General features: G+C 47.0%; 1 long non-coding RNA gene across 1 annotated transcript in view; it reads right to left on the bottom strand.

Annotated features, from left to right (window-relative positions):
• LOC137233035 (uncharacterized) overlaps nucleotides 1-11,235 on the bottom strand; it is a 97,777-nt gene extending 86,542 nt beyond the window's left edge. The window contains exon 1 of the long non-coding RNA XR_010947270.1: nucleotides 11,160-11,235. This is a non-coding gene — a long non-coding RNA (uncharacterized lncRNA). The remainder of the gene's footprint in view (nucleotides 1-11,159) is intronic.
• Nucleotides 11,236-14,306: the final 3,071 nt, after the last annotated feature.

The raw sequence follows: 14,306 nt of genomic DNA, 5'->3' as shown, positions 1-14,306 counted from the left end.
TTCTGCAAGGAGGTGAGTGGAAGAGGGAGAGGAGGAATGCAGAGAAGCAAACAAAGGACAGGGGAGCAGCGTTCACTGTGTCCCACCACGTGCCTGGAACATTTTGAAAGATGAAGAGGGAAAACATTCAGTAAACAAGAGAATGATACCGGGTATCCATGGAGAGGTTCGCAGTCTTAGATTCTGATATTCCTCTCTTGAATTTATCTGGAGACAGTGCAGAGGTATTGACAATGGGCTTTGTCATCAGATAGACTTGGGCCTAATTCCTGATCCTTCCCTTTTTGACCTGGGTGACACTTGACAAGTCACTAAACCTCTTTGAGCCTGTTTCCTCATCTGTAAAATGAGGGTTAACTACATAAGGTGCATGTCTCTTGTCTGTTCAGGCTACTATAAAAAATTACCATAGACTAGGTAGCTTAAAAATAACAGAAATTTATTTCTCACAGTCCTAGAGGCTGGAAAATCCAAGATCAAGGAAGACTTGGTGTCTGGTGAGAGCCTATTTTTTGGTTCCTAGGCAGCTGTCTTTTCACTATGTCCTCACATGGTGGACAGAGTGAAGGATCCATCTGGGGCCTTTTTGAAAAGGGCACTAATCCCACTCATGAGGGCTCCGCTCTCATGACCTAAACATCTCCCAAAGGCCCCACCTCCAAACACCAGCACATTGGAGATTAGGCTTCAACTGATGAATTTTGGTGGGACACAAATATTCAGTCCATAGCAGTGTATAACACTCCTAGCATGAACTACTACTGTCTGATATACAATAGGTGCCCAAAAAACTATTGTTAGAATGAGGAATCTGAGAGGTTAGTTTTGTCTAAGGGCTCATAGCTAGTCAGTAGCAGAATTGAAATTTAATCCCAGATTTGTCTGATCTCCACTGCCACCAAGGAAAATGTACATGACTGTCCTTTTTTGGGAAAGACAAGTTCTCCAGAGGGTCAGCCTCAGCCCATGAAGACAGTCCTTACAAGCTGGTGCTGGGGCTCAAGGGAGAACCAAACCAGCTCTGACCAGCTTCAATCCAGTCATGGCAGGACTTTAAAATTGAACACAGGTATGAAGGTCCCACTTGCACAAGCTGGTTTTTACAGAACATGCCCTTGCTTACATGCCCCCACCCCCCATAGGTATATAAGGGGGCATTCATTTTTTAGTTCATTCCAGAGCTTACTCAGTTCCCATGATATGCCCGGTACTATTTCAGGCCCCCAAGGAACAGATGTCTGGTTGGATAACTGTGGCAATCTTGGTGGTGCACTGCTCAAATTCCCTTCAAGTTCTAGAACCTGCTGCAAGAATCTGCCTTTGGAATCTATGAGAAGGTTCATGCCAAGGCCATAGTCTTCCCCAGGCTGCTTTCAGCAAAGACAGAGCATGGGGCAGGAGGTGGGGTGGGTAGTGGGGTAGGGTGGAGACGTACTAGAGCTGAGCCATTCCTGCCCAGTGTGGAACTTCTTTAATGGGGGTGTTGGTGGGGGTGGGGGTCTAGGGCTCCCAAAGCCTGGCCAGACTTTCTCAGAGCTGCACTTCAGTCTTAGGTGCTTCCTGCCCCATCCCCCTTCCTTCCCTCTCTCCTTTCTCAATGGTCAGACCTGCATCACAGTCTGAAGGCTCTCCTTGCCTCCCCTTGCTCCCCCTCCCCAGACCCCTTATCTTTCACAAGAGTTTCTCCAAGAAATCTCTTGCACTTCTATCTTGGCCTCTGTTTCCTAAAGGAACCAAACTGACCAAAGAACAAAGATCCATTGTTTATAAAAAGATTAAATGACGATATAAGCCAATTGAGGAGCGGAAGTCACAGGCCCCTCCTAGATAGCTCTTGAATCCACCCACTTCTCTCCAAGTCCACAGTCGGCACCTTAGTTCAAGCCGCCATCACTGTCAGATCCTGACTGGACACAGATGTCACACTCAAACTGGGCAATTTGTTGAGAGGTTAAAAAAGGGCAATTTACAAAACTGTGGTCCTGAGATATGGCTTTAGGTTAAAGGAACGAGGGACACAGTCAGTCTGCCTGCACCAACTGGGGTGAGTACTCCCACCTCACTCTCCTTCCTCCCTCTATCTCCTGACAGTGCTCTTTTTTTTTTTTGCGGTACGCAGGCCTCTCACTGTTGTGGCCTCTCCCGTTGCGGAGCACAGGCTCCGGACGCGCAGGCTCAACGGCCACGGCTCACGGGCCCAGCCACTCCGCGGCATGTGGGATCTTCCCGGACCGGGGCACGAACCCGTGTCCCCTGCATCAGCAGGCAGACTCTCAACCACTGCACCACCAGGGAAGCCCCAGTGCTCCTTTTTGGCCAAACCCAAATGGACGCCAGAGGAGATGGGAGCCCATTGATGGAAGCCCAGGTCTGCTTCCCAGGGGCACAGAGCAGGGCTAAGAATGAATCAGGAGAGGCCAAAGAAGCTGTCTGGCACAACTGTGTCTTGCCCAAAGCTTTACAAAATCTTGCCCTACCCCGCTGCCCCCTTTTAATCTCTTTCCTCATTCAAACCAGAGTGACATGTTAAAAAGAGTGACCCTCCCAGCTACTTAACCCCATCCAGTGGCTCCCCACGAGGACTGACTTGTGCAAGGTCAAGGAATGTCTACCTGACTCAAGGTTGCATTCCCTGAGCCTAGAACAGGGTGGGCCCCCGCAGATACTTGTTTTATGAGTAAATAAAATGCTATGGGCAAACCATGTATTTTGGAGTCCAGGATGGTGCTGATTTCAAACATTTCTTCCTCTTTTTCCCAAACATTGAAAAGTCCTGGAGTTGCAATGGTTGTGTACCCAAATTCTGTCTCTCAGGTACCACTAACAGCACCTACTATGGGCCAGGCACACTGGGAAATGTCTTTCTGAATAGGACGACGACCTTTCTGAATAGGATGACTAATCTGCACAACTAGTGCCCCCATGTGTGTTTTGCACATTAGGAGATGGACCCAGCGGTCAGAAACAAGTTGCCCATTGACCATCTGGGGTCCCAGTAAAGAATACAATTCACTTCTTTCACGTTTCCATGCTGTCCTCCCCACAGGCATACTTTCCCCCAGATGCCTCTTCCTTATGGGATTACTGCAAGGATTGAGTAAATTAACTCATGTAGAGGGCTTAAAACAGTGCCTGGACCACGGTCAATGTGCAGTCACTGTTAGCTCTTATTAACGTGTCATCCTCTTCCTCTGTCACCTTCCAGGCTTCTGTGTGGAATATCATTCCTGCCAAGTGGACACTCCCCCACCATCTTGCACATCATATTGATGCAATTTCATATAACGACCTATTCAAGGCCGATAGCACCCTGGACGCTGTTCAAGGCTTGCACCTCTTGTTTGTATTGGCTCCAGGAACTCCAAAGAATCTGTCAATAGTTCTGAAGTAAGAATGAGAGCACGGGTCCAGCCCCCTTAGATAAGGAAGCTGAGCCCCAGAAAGGGACCTGACCTGTCCTCACATCAGGAAACCCTACATGTTCATCCACTTCCCAGTACTCATGCTGGCTTTTAATTCCAGCCCTGACTCCTCTGCACCCTGGGGGCTCCCCTGCTCTCTGGGCACATGCTCAGAAGGATCACCCCACCCCACCCCCAGCATTCCTCCCTTCCCATCCCTGCAGTCATGCACTGAAGCCTCCTCACGGGAGATATTTTAAATTGTAAATCATGGAGCGGAGACAACACATCACGAGTACATCCCTCCTCCCCCTCACCTCCCTCCAATTCTCTCCCCATCTCCCTCTCCCCTCCTTTCCTCCCCTCCCCTATTTTCATGCTCCCACTTTCTGCACAAGCTGAGTTACCCTCCCGGGTCTATGGAGACCTGAGATGCCCTCACTTCAGCAGAATCCCTCGAGCTTCTTGAATCAGACGTCTCTTGGGTACCACTTCCCATCCTATTGGCCTCCCTCTCCTCCAGCACCACCTGTGGTACCCTGTTCCGCACAGACTGAGAGCAGCTTCCTGGTCATGTTCTCTGACAGCTCCCACCCCACCTTAGCCTGCATCGCAGCACATCCTTAGCTGGGTCTCCCTCCTTCCCCGATTCACTGCCCTGGTCTTTTGCTCTCACTCTCTGAGATCACTTCCCATGTAAACTACTTGTACACAAGTCCTTTTTCAGTCTGCTTTTGGGGAACCCAAACTAACACACCATGGTCTCCTGGAACAACAATCTCTCTTCCTGCCTACCAGTCTTCTCCATGGAATTCCTCATGAGCTCCTTTCCACCTTTCAAAGCCCCACCCATCCTTCAAGGATCATCTGAAATTCCAGTCCCCTGATTGCATCAACCCACAAGGATCTCTTCTCTTCCTGGGTAGCTGTAGCCCTTTCTAAGCACCTAGAACAGTTCTCTATTCTTATTTTTGTCTCAACATTAATAACGTAATATTAAAAATGAATAATAATTAGCTCACAATAATAATTAATAATACTAATAGCTAACAATTACTGATGTATACAATTGCTGTCTGCCATTTTAAGCCCTAATGAGATTACAAACACCTTGCGGCCAGGCCTGTGTCTAAGTCCCCATAGAGCCTGGCATAGGTTGTAGCCTGAATTCTGGGATTCTCCCAAACTCCTTCAGTAGGGGACAGCTCTCTCCTGGGGACCAGAGCCAGGTGGGGAGGCCCCTCTTTCCTCTCTCTGCTGTGCCTGGTTTCTCACTACAGGAAGACATGAGCTCCTTGCAGCCTTCCTAAAAACTCTATGAAGAAAAGAGAACAGTCGCCCATCACAGTGCATGAGTCTGCAAATCCTATTCGACCTCCAAAGCCCAGCTCACATGCAGCCTCCTCCAGGTAGTCTTTCCCATCCTTCCAGAAAGAACTCTCCACGCTCTAAACGTCCACAGTTCTTTATCTTCACCCTTTTAATGAAGCTTCTCATTTTCAAACACGTCTTGCAGTTAGTTATCCATAATTTGTCTCTCATTTAACAATGAGTAAGTTAATCATTTACCAAGCCCCAGGGCCTACACTTTAGTAGCTGCTCAATACATTTTGAATGAATGAACAACTGGGAGGAGGGGGAAGAGAGGCTGAGAGGCCACAGGCAGCAGATTATCAGGCCTCCTGGAATCCTGTTAAGGGAGGCCCACAGTTGCAAATTGATAAAGATTCTGGCAGAGGCTGCTGCTCGTCTCCCCAAACCCATTCTTATCTTGTTACATAAGATAAGATAGTTGGGCACACATGGCCACCAGAATACGTTTCCCAGCCTCCTGTGAATCACTAAGTGCTGATGATTGTGAGCAGAAGCGATGTGAAAATGAATTACAAATTATGTTTTTATTTTATTTAGTCAGTTATTTAGTTGCGCTGGGTCTTAGTAGCGGCCAGCAGGCTCCTTAGTTGCGGCTGGTGGGCTCCTCTGTTGTGACCTGCAGGCTCCTTAGTTACGGCATGCGAACTCTTAGTTGCAGCATGCATGTGGGATCTAGTTCCCTGACCAGGGGTTGAACCCGGGCCCCCTGCATTGGGAGTACAGAGTCTTAACCAGCGCACCACTGGGGAAGTCCTACAAATTATGTTCTTAAAAGGAGTGGCGGGCTTCCCTGGTGGAAGCAAAGTGATTCAGTTATACATATACATGTACTTATTCTTTTTCAAATTCTTTTCCCATTTAGGTTATTACAGAATATTGAGCAGAGTTCCCTGTGCTATACAGAGCTCCTTGTTTGTTATCTATGACAATTTCTCCTTAAAAAGCTCCTCTGGTTCATGAAAAATAACAAGGAATTATGAAGACTTTCTAAGCTTTCCAAGCAAAAAAGTCACTGTAATTAAATTCAGACTCATAAGAAACAATATTGTTCAGATGTATTAAAGAAAATACAGGGCTTCCCTGGTGGTGCAGTGGTTGAGAATCTGCCTGCCAGTGCAGGGGACACGGGTTCGAGCCCTGGTCTGGGAAGATCCCACATGCCGTGGAGCAACTAGGCCCGTGAGCCACAACTACTGAGCCTGCGCGTCTGGAGCCTGTGCTCCGCAACAAGAGAGGCCGCGATAGCGAGAGGCCCGCGCACCGCGATGAAGAGTGGCCCCCGCTTGCCCCAACTAGAGAAAGCCCTCGCACAGAAACGAAGACCCAACACACCCAAAAATAAAAATAAATAAAATACTGAATACATAACTACTTTAAAAAAAAAAAAAAAAAGGAGTGGCCCTGCATTCCCTGGGAAGGCAGGAGCTGGGGCAGCCACCTTGGGTCCTGAGGTGGAAGCTGCATGTTGAGGTTGGCAGAGCAAGAAGATAAAAGGAGTCTGGGCTCCTAATGATTAAGGAGCTACCTTGTTAGTCCTAGACCACTCACTAAGACTTCTACATGAAAGAAGAATAAACTTGTTTGTTGTTTGAGCCAGTCTTATTTGGTCTCTCAGTTAAAGCAGCTGAACTTGTATTTTAACTAAAACCAGACCCACTCTGTAAGTCTGATCAGTTCTGAAGGAGTGAAAGGAAAGTATATGCCAGAGATATGCTGGGCCGAGGATTTGTGGTAGGTGAAGGGTGGCGGTGAGGGCAGCTGTGTGGCTGGATAGGCTCAGAGCACAACGTATGTGTGTTTTTAGACATACTCTGGTGTCATCCTGTTGTCTCGTCAAATTGGACAGAACTGACTGTGCTAACTGGATTCAAGCTAGCACTGGAGCTCAAGCGGAGAAGGGCTGGGGAAGGTGTGCCCCACAAGGAAGATGGGGGCCGAAAGCTGATGTAGGAAACCCTGGTGGGAGACACGGAAGGTAACCGTGAGTTCCTGACTTGTGAGCCTGATACAGGCACTGAGTCTGCAGGGGCCAGAGGGAGATGTTACATCAAAGCCAGACCCAATAGTCGGGGACTGGGATAGGGGCGCCAAGCAGGCGGAGTCTAGGATGATTTCCAGGAATACAGGTGAGCTATGTGGTAGATGGTAGTATATGGCTGTATTCTATTGAATTAAAGATAGAGAAGGGCAACTAGGAGCAATTTTTCACCCTGCGCCCTAGCTCGTGATCCTATGCTTGGAATACCTGCCCTGACCCGTTTCTTCATTTGTTGGCTTCACTTATCCTAAAGGTCTCGGCTTGGGTGTCACCTTCTCTAGGAAGCCCTCCTTGACACCATAGCTGAGTCAGCTGCCCCTTCTCTGAGCTTCCCCTAGACCATGCTCTTCTCTCTATTGTAGTTATTATCAATCCTTCAATTATTGTAGGAGTGTAATTATTGCAACACAATTTATGACCAGGTTTGACAGGGATACCCAAGAGCAGTGATCCTTGCTTTCATCCCTTCAGTGTTTCCCATGATTCCTGATACACGGTGGGAGACAGGTAGTCTGAACGGGACCCCAGGGGCAAGTAGGTGGATGATTGGATGGTCTGGAAACATGGTTTGGGGGCCTCAGACATCCCAGAAAATGGGAAGTGAATGGATTCTCTAAAAACCCCTTGAGATTCAGGAGTTGGGGGTGCAGGACTGGGAGGTGGGAGCAGGAAACGAGTAGAAAGAAATGGTCAAGGCTGAGCTGATCTCATCAAGGCCCTAGTACTGCCCAGAACTGCATAACTCATGTCACCCCACATTCCCAAATGTGGTGCCCAGAAGGGACAATTGTCAATAACCCAAGGAGCAAGTAAACATCCCAGGACTGAACACTGCACATCCCTGATTATGCAATGCTCGTCCTATCCATTTTTCCACGCTGTGCCTCTGGGAGAGCAGAGGCTGCAGAAAATTCAGCCTCTCCCCGTAAGATACACACCCACAACCTGAGATGTGTTTTCTTTGGGGAGGAAGGTCAAAAGGCCACCTTTAAATCCAGGGAGTAGGCCCAGTGAGAGGAATCATGATGTGATGGCGTCTATCCCTATTTAGTCATTTCATTACTAATTAATAGGGTCATTACTGCATCTCAAAGGGAAAGAACTGTGATTAAAGGTTAATGCTGTTGCCTCATGCATCACACCTCAAATTATGTTATAAAAATGTCCAGAGCATTTAATTGAGCCCATAAGTAACAGTGTAATTACTCTTAATAATGTACGTGCCTCGTGTTTATTTGTTCCTCTCTGAGGTGCAGAGAGCCCCACGTGGGTGGGTTACAGAAGATCACGGTGACTCACTGTCACAGCGTGTCCTCCATCTTCTGGTCCTATCAGCTCTTTCCTGGCCCCCACAGGGCAGGAATAATAGGTGACCTGGTCACAAGAAATCCACCCCCTCCCCTTCCCACACTTCTCAATGGGACAAGGTCAATGTTTCCCACAAGGGAAGTGAGGAGAAGAGAGGGGCAGAGAAAGTGGCCATCGCCTGAGCCCTTGGCACTGTACAGCCTTGCCAAGGGGCCATGATGCTTCAAACTTATGTGTCTTAGACTGGGTGGCAAATGAACAACAAACATGTATTTCTCATAGTTCTGGAGGCTGGGAAGTCTGAGATCAAGATGCCAGCAGCTTCACCGTCTTCCTGGTTCATCGACAGCCATCTGTGACCTCCTGCCTGTGACCTCCCATGGTGGAAGCCATGAGAGAGCTCTCTCTCTCTGGAGTCTTTGTCTTTTTCTTTTTTTTTGGAATCTCTTTTTTTATAAGAACACCAATGCCATTCATGAGGGTTCCACTCTCATGACCTAATCGACCCCCAAATGTCCCACCTCCTAACACCACCACTCTGGGAGCTGGGTTTTAACCTGTGAATTCTGGGGAGACACAAACATTCAGCCTATAGCACTATGATCCTCTTCTGTAATGTCTTCCTTTGAAAATACCTTTTCCTCCTCTTGGAATGTCCCCTCTTTTTTTTTTTTTTTTTACAAAGTAGGGTGCATACAGATAATTGGCCCTCAGCATTCATTCTCAACCTCTAGTATTTTCTTCCTTGACTGCAAAAGCTAGAAACCTTAAAACTGCTTTTCCCAGACTCCCTTGCAGCCAGGATTCTGGATGCAAATTAGGCTCCTCCCCCGCCAACACTAGAGGCACTCATGGGAGATTTGGAAGGTGGCAATGAGACAGGGGCATTTTCTGCTGCTTTGGCTGTTTGCTTTGGCAGGCAAGTTCATGGAGACGTGAATGTTTCTATATACTCACTCTAGGGATGGAGGGGCAGAGAACTGAAGGAGTATAGGACTTGGGCAAGTCGTTTATTTTCTCTGTGTCACTTCTCAAATGACAACCAATAAAAAATGCTCTACCCTTTTACAAGGTTGTTGTAAAGATCAACTTTTCAAGAGTATCTTTGAGAAGTTGAAACAACCTTTGTGATTATGCATTATTATTAGTCCCACACAAGTTTCCTGTCTTAAATCAGAATTTCTTCTAAGACAGCCGATCTTGGATGATTTGTTTTCTCATTTTCGACAGATTTTAGCATATAATTCTGAGAGCCCAGATTCATTTCCCCCACTGGCTCCTGTTTGCCACTATCCACGTGGATCCCCACCCATAATTCTAGAAGAGTTTGCCAGGAAGGATTTCCTCTTACAGAACCAAGTGGCCTTCCTCGCTGGTACATAGCTTTGGCAGTGCCACTACTCTTTATTCTAAATGTGGATATGTTGGCTGTTTTCACAGCCAGTCTCACTGTTCAAGCTCCCAGGGTCCTTTGTGGAGGCACAGTCACCCTCTCTAGCTCTCTGGCGTCACGTCCCTTGGTAATGAGCGCTTACACGTTTTGGCCAGCATTCCCCAATTTCACCCTTGAGTTCCTTCACTACTCTCGGGGTGAGTGCCATCTGGTCCTAGTGATTTGTCTATATTTAGTTCGTCAAGTAGGTATAAAATCACTTGCACATTTGCTGCTACTTGAGTTGGTTTCTCTGTCCTGTCAGTCCCAAAAGACAGCCTGGAAGTGGGAATTTCAGAGAATCACATAGAATGACGGAACCTCAGAGCTGAGAGGGTCCTTGGAGAGCCTTTTAGAGGAAACATCATTTAGCCATTCATTCAGCTATTCATTTATCCTAGAAACAATGATTGAGTACCTACTATGTGCCAGGCTGGGTGCTGAGATAAAGCAATGGGCGAGACAGACTCTAAAATTGCCCCTGGTGCCTTTGTCAGCATCATATGCTGCAAATTAGTGGCTAAGCTGGGGCAGGAACTCTGTCTCCTGCTACCCAGAATCATCCCTATTAATCATAGGGAAAGGGACACAGGGAGAAAATAACGGAGACGGTTGAAGGGCACTATGGGGAATAGAACAAAGGGAACTGGGAGAATGAGGGGTGAGTATAAGGAGGTCAAAATAAAGATGAAAGGGAGTAGGAAGGGGGCGTCATATTGAATTTAAGAGAAGTTAAGAGGAAAGGAGGAACATGATTCATGACTGGGGTTAGGATTGAAGGGAATAGCTGAGAAACAGCAGGTGGGGGTCTCTGACCCCTTCATTCTCTTTATGCTTTATTCCTTCCCATCCACACTCCGGTTGGTAGGAAGGGAGGGGGAAGTGATGCATCCATTGCTGTGGATCGAGCTTATCATCATTATCGAGGGAGAAGCATTTATCATCCTGACAGATGCTCCCCTCTGAAATCTCTGATAGCCCAGAGTCTGCTCCCAAGGGGATAGGAACCACTGTGACCATTACAAGATAAAGAAAGAACTGACGGGATTTTTCTCAGCCTTAATTATGTAGGGCCCTGGCAGAATGAAGCCAGGAATTTGGGGGCAAGGAGGAGGCAAAGAAGGAAGAAGCCCAGGAGAGGAGAGTGAGGTATCATGTAGGGAGATGCTGGAAATTGTAAGGAAACACGTCACTCTGTTTTCTGGACTGCAGGTGTTTATGATGAGCCATAAGTGGATAGCTGCAAGTCCAGAAAACAGGGCAAAACATTTGCTGGCAATTCCCACACTGAACGTGAACATGGAACGTGAGTGAGAAATAAACCTCTGCTGTTGTAAAAGCCACTTCGATTTGGGGCTGTTACCGCAGCATCCTCTAGCCCATCGTGACTAATGGAGGGAGGCTATGGGAGCTGGACAACACTGGTGCTGGCAACAAATCAGAAAAGGTCAAAGCCAAGGATTCAACTATTCAAAAGTTTCTGTGCCAGGGAGGGATAAATAATGACAATGGGATGGAAGGATCTGGGTGTCTGGAGGACTGGGCCATGTAGACCCTTTGAGCTAGAAGAGAAGCTAGAAATTGTCACGAGAGGTAGTAGCCTTACCTGGCAACAGGATGGGCTCTGGCACCACGTCCCTTTTCTCTCCTCCTTGGGCAAGTTCCACTGTGTTTTGGTTTCCTTTTCTATAAAATGAAGATAACAAAAACAGCATCTAGGTATAGGGTTGTTGTTGGGACTAAATGAGGTACCCACATACGAGTTAACACGTGTGCTTAGAACACATATAATGAGTTACCACGGGTGCTTGTGAGTTGAGTATCCAACTCACTGTAGGTGCTCGATACACGTTACCCATCAGTACTGTTCTTTCCAAGGTTCCCAATCTGCAGATAATAAAACCGATAGGGTACAGGACTTCCCAGAGATCACACGGCCAACCAACAGCAGAGAAGAGTTCCCTGCAGCCAGCCAGAAAGTGGGCTGACTCTGCACGTACTGGGTGTGGAAGACCGATGACAAGCATTTAATTTGCTCTTAAGCCGAAACAGTTGTCAGTAAATTACACATTGATTGTAAAAGGGCCTCCAATTAAGATTCACTAATGACATCACCAGCTCAATTGTCATGCAATTCATATACAATTACCCAAGAACAAATATTTAACTACTTTCCTCTTAATACATTAAACTAATATTATTCCTCAAGCTGTGGGATAGGAATATAAAAACATTTAATTGACATGGAGACATGAAATCAGAGAATTAGCGAGACAACGGCCTATTGTCCTGTCTGGTGGTGTGACATAGCCCCGGGATAATGAGAAGGAAGGGATCAGAAGAGGGAAAGCCCTCGGGTCTGTGTCTTCTGTTCCTATGATTGTAGAGATGGAAGTGGCTGGCGGATGCTAGAGACACATGGAAAATCCCTGAAGGGAGCTGTCCACAATCCTCATGGGCTGCAGTTGTCGTTGGTTGAAGCTGCATGGCAACTTAACTTCCCCTTCTACTCCGTCTTGCTCTCTTCCTTCCCCAGAGTTGTCGATCCCAAAGGCACTCCCTAATGCTCAGCCTGAGCACTAAATTGCCTTGTATAATCGGTTCCAGAAAATTCCATATGTAACAGGAAGCCATTAGATTTTTCTGAGCAGACAAGTGGCGTGATCTGACTTACGTATTAACAATGTGTGATTAAAGGGAGGCAAGGGGTGAAGCAGAGACACCTGTTAGGATGTTTCTGTGGGAAGTTCGAGCAGAGCATCTAGACTCAAAGGATGGAGGGAGAGTCACAGCCAGGGGCCCTGCAGGAGGAGGACTCTGAGAGTCTGGGGTGGGAGAGAGGGGAAAGGGCTGGGGGTAGGAGCCTGTCTGAAGGGCAGGAGCAGTGTTCCTCAGGCACCCAGCAAACAGCTCCCCCATGGAGTTACCCCTGGGACCGCCCCTGTGTATCCTGGGGCCACTGAACCCTGGGGCTCCCAGAATCCATGGGAATGCTTGTGGGTTTGGTTTGCAGGGGGAGCTATGCAACTTACATCATATAGAGAGTTATTTCACAGGCTGATGAAATCACTGTAATAGATTAAGAATCTGCAATATAAAACTTATTACTTCCTTAAACCTGTCAGTTCAAGAAAAACTGAGTTTTGTTCATAATGTTCTAGAAGCACAGAGCGCGAGGAATAAACTCTGGCCTTGAGGAGAGGTGAGGGTCTTGGATGTAAATCTTTTCTCCAAGTCTTCTGAAACGTGGAATTCTGTTCACTACTGGCTCTGCCACTTGCAAGCTGTGTGACCTTAGTCAAGTTATTTAGTCTCTCTGAACCTCTTTCTTCTGTAAAATGGGAATGATTACTACAATAGATAGTCCACCCACTGGGTTGTGGGTAGTGAATGAGACACTAGCACGGCCATAGTTAATACGTCGTAAAATGTCAGAGAAACGTGACCTGGCTATCGTGGCTCCGCAATTTTCTCCGGGATACGTGCACCCAAGGAAAGAGGTAGGATTTGAGGTGACTAGATTCCGTCTACCAAGAAGACTCTCCAGGCCAGATGTGACTACTCTCACTGCTGATCCCCAGAGCCCTTCTTACACATTTCTCTAGCAACGTTTTCCTCAAAGAAAATCTTTCCCTATGATTTTTTTTCAGACTGAAAGACCGGGAAGGGACTTTTCAGATATTGAGTGCGCACGATGTGCCAAGAACTGTGCTGGTGTTTAAATATATCACCTCAGACCTTGAGTATTTCTTTGTCTTTTTTTTTTTTAAGGCTTTGCCTTGTGCCATGTGGGATCTTAGTTCCAGGGATGGAACTTAGACCAGGGATGGAACCCACGCCTCCTGCACTGGGAGTGCAGAGTCTCAACCACTGGACCGCGAGGGAAGTCCCAGACCGTGCATATTTCTGTTAGGAAATTTTGTGAAAGACTTTGGAAACTGTTCAGTGTTCTCTTGAGCGAAACCTGCCAGATTATCTGATTCTGTTGGGGCCTGTGCATTTCATCGTCTTTGAGCCATTTACAACTGTGCAAATTCTAGAAAACTGATACTAATGAAAGGATTCCTGTCCTTGGAAATGCAAATGAAGTGTGTTTGGTGGAGATGCAGCTCATTATTACGCAATGGTTATTGACCGGTTTTGCAGATATTTGTAAATTTATTTCAGTATTCCCGATTGCCCATGTATGTGTGTTCTTTGAATTCTCCCCTCAATGGGTTGTCGTATCTTACTGGTTCCCTCATTAACTAATGAGTTAAATTCTTTGATGTGTATTCATTTTATGTTCATATGAGTCATGATTTTAACTTAAAAAATTATCTTTTAATACTTTATATCATAAAATTGAGAAAAGCCTTGCCCAAGGTCACAGAGGTGGAAATCTCAGAGCTGGGATCTGACCTTGGGTCTGTCTGGTTCTTTCCACTTTAGGGAGTGGCCTCAATATGTCATGTCCTCTTGATTCATACATGTGCCTCTTCTCTCCTGTTTTGTGTGAGTCCTGGAGGATTAAAGGGCCTGGGCCTCACACTCAGGAGTAATTACTTTTGGAGGAGATGAAGGGGCAGGGTCAGACTGGGTTCTGGGCACTACAGTTCATGTAATACACTAGTGGATGAGGGATGGATTCAAGTGGTAGGGTCAGACGCACCCTGGAGAAGGGCCTGGGTGTGAGTACAGAAAGGGATGGGGTAGACAGGAGAAATGTCCCTCCCTCTTTTTACAAAACATCTCCCACCACCTGCCATGTCCA

This window comes from Pseudorca crassidens, chromosome 10 (genome assembly GCF_039906515.1).
Source record: "Pseudorca crassidens isolate mPseCra1 chromosome 10, mPseCra1.hap1, whole genome shotgun sequence".
Taxonomy (NCBI): Eukaryota; Metazoa; Chordata; class Mammalia; order Artiodactyla; family Delphinidae; genus Pseudorca; species Pseudorca crassidens.
This window is presented reverse-complemented; position numbering and strand designations above follow the sequence as displayed.